The following is a 6,000-nucleotide window of genomic DNA, read 5'->3' on the forward strand; positions in this document are numbered from 1 at the left end:
GGGGGTACCAACAACCAGCCCTTTCGTCTTTATAGACTCTTCAGTGGCTATTCTTAGAAGGAATGTTCTAGACATCCGATGACAGCGCGTGAAGTGATGCTGTGCAGCTGTCATGTATCTTACCGACTATCACAAATCTGTCAATGTTTATTGTCAAGTTAGACAGGTCTCTGATGAACAGAGTGTCACGGGTCAATGTGGCACATGGTAACCTGTCAAAAGTGGATCCAACACTTTTGTTCTTTGACATCGTGGGTTATTGACTGTGATGTGAATCACATGGATATAGATTACTCTGGTTACGTGGCTCCGAGTAACCGCGACATGGGAATATTCACATGTCAAGAGTATAAATAGCTTACCTGGGTCCTTACCTAACAATCAATTGATTGATTGTTGTGAATCTTAATTGGACAGTTCATGATCCGGTCCATCAAAAATGTTTCCACGGTACTAAGGAACTTTTCCCGAAGTACTAAGTAACTTTTCCCATGTACTAAATTAGATCCGGCCCTTCACAATCACATGCCGTTCGGAAGTTCACACGCCTACCTTACTTCCTACTAAGGTTAGACTTAGTTAGCTTAGGGTTGGGGTTAGGTTAGGGCTTAGGGTTTAGGGTTTAGGTTTAGGTTTAGCTATTTAATCCAATGTGTTGCTTGTAAGTAGATGTTTGTTACTTTATAGCAATGAATACTTACGGTTAGGGTTTTTTTCTAATGCTTTACGCCTTAAGCGCTAGTATTCTTTTCATCGGTTGTAAGATTTGGATATTCTGCCGAATTCTGGATGTTCCCTCTCTTGTGAGATTGAACGTCTATGAAGTATTATCTCGTTATCGCTTTCGATACTTATCTGTTCAGCAGCTTCAACTAGAGCAGAATGATAAGTTTCATTAACGTTTTGAGTTTCGGGAACAACACCACCTTTTTCGGCAATGTCTTCATCCAGTTTACGAAAAACTGTTTTCTTCCACACATTTGCAAGGTCGAAAAGATTAGTATTGCGCTTTCGCGATACTATCCAACGACTTCCGAGTAGTCCTATCTTCCTCAAATCCGGTACGAACTCAGTTTCTCCGTCCACGAGGATCTGTGTGAACAGCTCCGGGCGAACATCATCGAGGTCGTGAACGTAATTTGGATCTGGTTTGATAAGGGGTCTGGACGAGTCTACACTATACAGACCTTTCTCGGCATGTTCATACCATGCCGACCAGTACTCGGTAACAGTTTTTCCAAGTTCAGCAGCTGAAAACCAATTCCATACCTGATCAAACCTGGTTTTAAGTACAAGAATGGATTCGTCGTGCTCTGCGATTCGTAAAGCGAATCGCTTTTCCCAACGTTCTTGTATATTCTTCTTACACCAAGACATGACTAGGTTTTCGGGATAACCGCGCATCAAATAGAGAGCGTTAAGGTCTCTAATTGCTCCAATGTAGATTTCCTTGGTACTACATAGCACGGCTAACCTGGATAACTCTCCAATGTAAACGCCACGTTTGACGTCTAAAGGATGATGTGATACCCATGGAACTCGTTCTCGGTTGTTTCCTGTCTTGACAAAAGGCTTCCAATGAAGTTTTCCAGACTCCTTGAATATGAAAGCATCGAGAAATTGACATCCCGACGAGGAAACAGCCCATTCGATAACACAACCATCGAACTTTATTGTTTCTTTAATTAAATTAAGTGCAAGTGCTTCGGACTCGGCGTAAACAATTGCAAAACAATCGTCGATGTACCTTCCATAGAAGGCCACATTAGGGTGGTCTAAGATTTTTGACTTTATTTCAAAATGGGCTCCAAAGAGGTTAGCAAGGTCCGGAGAATCCGCGACGCCCATTGCGAGGCCATTTTTTTGTCTAAAATATCTAGACCCATGTTGTGTTATCAATTGCGTATTGCCAATCTCGATAGCACGTTTAAAGATGCCCAATTTAACCAAGTTATTCTCTAACGAATTTGGATTAATATGGGCTAATGCAGTGTTTTCTTCCGAAGCATTGAGTAACCATTCCTCGTACATACTACAAACGATTTCGATGCACAAGTCCAACGGAATATTGGGATAGAAAGCAACTACATCCCCGGTGACAAAATACCATTGTCGTTTGGGGTCTATACGCAATTGGCTTAATCTCGTAAAGAGATCCTTCGTTCCGTGAATGATTGAAGGAGTCGATTTAATAATCGGCTTAAGCTCTTTTGATACAAACTTGGCTGCAGGATTAAATACTACAGAGTGACACGGAATTATGGGCCTAAATCCAGTAGGTTTCTTGTGGATTTTAGGTATACCATGAAATTGAGGATACTTGAACGATGATCCGTCTTCCGGTACATTCGATAGAAAGAATCGAGACAACCCAAGTTCAAATAGAAACAGATGTTCATCTTCGACGGTACGTGCAAGAGTTTGCATCTGGATCATTTTGCTCTTCATTACTTCTTGCGCAACTTCGAATTCTAACTCTTCATAGTTACGTTCATCTTCAAGAAGATTGAGCTCATTCCTTAATATCCAGTCGCGTTCAGACACCGCGAGGCCAAGATTCTTATCTGTCATCGTAATAACATAGTTGTTATCGATAAGAAACTTACGGATCTTGTCCCTTTTAGGAGAGAACGCGTGCTTTCGCATCTCCGTAAGGGCTTCTTCCGGGATACTTGCGATCGTGCGTTGCACGTACCGACGTCCCATCGAAAGGCCAAGTTCCATGTATTGCGGTAATACTGGAGGTTTCTCTTTCTTTTTTGAGCTTACTCCGTAATCTGGATCAAAAGGTTTGTTCATGCCTTCCTTAAACAAAAAATAGATACGCCATCTTATTCTTCGTTGAAAATCATTCCATGCTTGCATGATCAGACTTTGAGAAGGCAGAGTAAAAAACATATAATTGAGTCCGAGCGACAAATCATTTGCTATATCTACAGGGACCACCACACCAGGACTACAGTGTACACTACTACGATACTGGCCAGCCAACAAGAATGAGATCGGCGTATGTAAGTGTACAAAAGAAACTGCGTCTGTTTTAGTCATGGTGAGTATATCGTCAGGAATAGAGTTGGGGAAGGCGGGTCTTACCGACGTAAAAGGTACTACATTAGACCGCGCGTCTAGGCTCTTGCCTTTCCCTTTCCCTTTGGATCGTTCTTGACGGGAGCTCTCCCCTTCCCTTTCTTCTTGTTGTCGACCTTGTTGGAAGCCTTGGTTTGGGGCTTCTTCTGCGAAGGCGTCGACGAGGGTTTGAATTTCGAAGGGCCAGCTTTCTTGGCCTGAGGTTGAGGAGCCTTGGACGAATTCTGGCCAGACAAAGTCTGGGTAATTAGAATAGTAATTAGTATCCAGAATTATGGGTGAAGGGTTACGAGAACTTGCCTTCTTGCCCACAGATCCAAGGTTGAGCTTCTTGAGACGTGCATTCAAGCCCTTATCAATAAGGGATTGAATCGATGGACCTGGTTTGGTCGCATCGGCCATCTCGACATCGGCTGTTGCCGCAGTCGACCGCTTTTTCTCAATCTTGATTGCCAAAGCGCGGTGGCGCAAGTTGACAATCTGTTTGATATGAGAGAAGATGGCTGGCAAAATGGTTTGCAATGCGCTGCATTCAGCCTTCTTCTGCGGTGACACTACCCAATCTGTTATTCGACGAACTCCCTTGTTGTCTGTAGAGAAAACGGGGAGCTTATAGCTGGATTTGCGATCATCGTAAGTTGTCTTAACGATGAGGGCAGCAGCTTCATAACAGTTATTGAGTGCGCATTTATCATCCCAAAAGGCCAGTTCGTCCTTTTTCGCCTGAATGGCGCCGTCGTTGATTGCCTTTTGGAAGACATCACGAGCGGTGGAGAACGTAGAGGAAACTCGAAGAGCTTCCGCTGACCCGGCATCCGCGAATTCCTTCGTAAGTTGGAACTCGGGAGCCTTCACCCGAAGGCGATTGGGGGTGTTGCCTGCGCTAACGGCAAGTTCAAGGCGCTCGAGGCTAGCCTTGACTGTTTCCCTCTTATCGCACCACGATGCGAGGTTGAGGAGAAACTCCCTAAGGGCAGCACGATAGTCAAAAAAGACGCAGTCTACAATCTGGTCAATGGAGCGGCACTCAGCTATTTTCTTGATGACGACAGTGGCCAACTCGTCGATGAGGGCGTTGTGGCGGCCAGCTTCGTCGTTGACGCCAAAAACTGTGTTGTTGACGACAGCCTGGGTGAGTGCGTCCAGGGTGGGGGACATGGCACGAGAGAAGGCAGCAGAGTAAGTGGAAGACATGGTAGCTGTTGGGTAATAGCAAAGTCGTTGGGTTTAGGGGGGGAGCGAGCACCGAGCGAAGCGAGGTGCGAGCGACTTGTTTAAACTGTGAGTTAAATGGAAAGAAGGCCAGAGGGCTGTTGGGGGGTACCAACAACCAGCCCTTTCGTCTTTATAGACTCTTCAGTGGCTATTCTTAGAAGGAATGTTCTAGACATCCGATGACAGCGCGTGAAGTGATGCTGTGCAGCTGTCATGTATCTTACCGACTATCACAAATCTGTCAATGTTTATTGTCAAGTTAGACAGGTCTCTGATGAACAGAGTGTCACGGGTCAATGTGGCACATGGTAACCTGTCAAAAGTGGATCCAACACTTTTGTTCTTTGACATCGTGGGTTATTGACTGTGATGTGAATCACATGGATATAGATTACTCTGGTTACGTGGCTCCGAGTAACCGCGACATGGGAATATTCACATGTCAAGAGTATAAATAGCTTACCTGGGTCCTTACCTAACAATCAATTGATTGATTGTTGTGAATCTTAATTGGACAGTTCATGATCCGGTCCATCAAAAATGTTTCCACGGTACTAAGGAACTTTTCCCGAAGTACTAAGTAACTTTTCCCATGTACTAAATTAGATCCGGCCCTTCACAATCACATGCCGTTCGGAAGTTCACACGCCTACCTTACTTCCTACTAAGGTTAGACTTAGTTAGCTTAGGGTTGGGGTTAGGTTAGGGCTTAGGGGGGGAGCGAGCACCGAGCGAAGCGAGGTGCGAGCGACTAATTTAAACTGTGAGTTAAATGGGTTTAGGGTTTAGGGTTTAGGGTTTAGGGTTTAGGGTTTAGGGTTTAGGGTTTAGGGTTTAGGGTTTAGGGGGGGAGCGAGCACCGAGCGAAGCGAGGTGCGAGCGACTAGTTTAAACTGTGAGTTTGAAATAGAAAGAAGGCCAGAGGGCTGTTTGGGGGTACAAACGGCCAGCCCTTTCGTCTTTATAGACTCTTCAGTGGCTATTCTTAGAAGGAATGTTCTGGAACATCCGATGACAGCGCGTGAAGTGATGCTGCGCAGCTGTCATGTATCTTACCGACTATCACAAATCTGTCAATGTTTATTGTCAAGTTAGACAGGTCTCTGATGAACAGAGTGTCACGGGTCAATGTGGCACATGGTAACCTGTCAAAAGTGGATCCAACACTTTTGTTCTTTGACATCGTGGGTTATTGACTGTGATGTGAATCACATGGATATAGATTACTCTGGTTACGTGGCTCCGAGTAACCGCGACATGGGAATATTCACATGTCTAGAGTATAAATAGCTTACCTGGGTCCTTACCTAACAATCAAAAAATAGAATGATTGATTGTTGTGAATCTTAATTGGACAATTCATGATCCGGTCCATCAAAAATGTTTCCACGGTACTAAGGAACTTTTCCCGAAGTACTAAGTAACTTTTCCCATGTACTAAATTAGATCCGGCCCTTCACAATCACATGCCGTTCGGAAGTTCACACGCCTACCTTACTTCCTACTAAGGTTAGACTTAGTTAGCTTAGGGTTGGGGTTAGGTTAGGGCTTAGGGTTTAGGGTTTAGGGTTTAGGTTTAGGTTTAGCTATTCAATCCAATGTGTTGCTTGTAAGTAGATGTTTGTTACTTTATAGCAATGAATACTTACGGTTAGGGTTTTTTTCTAATGCTTTACGCCTTAAGCGCTAGTATTCTTT

This window comes from Psilocybe cubensis (assembly GCF_017499595.1).
Source record: "Psilocybe cubensis strain MGC-MH-2018 chromosome Unknown contig5, whole genome shotgun sequence".
In the NCBI taxonomy this organism is placed as follows: domain Eukaryota; kingdom Fungi; phylum Basidiomycota; class Agaricomycetes; order Agaricales; family Agrocybaceae; genus Psilocybe; species Psilocybe cubensis.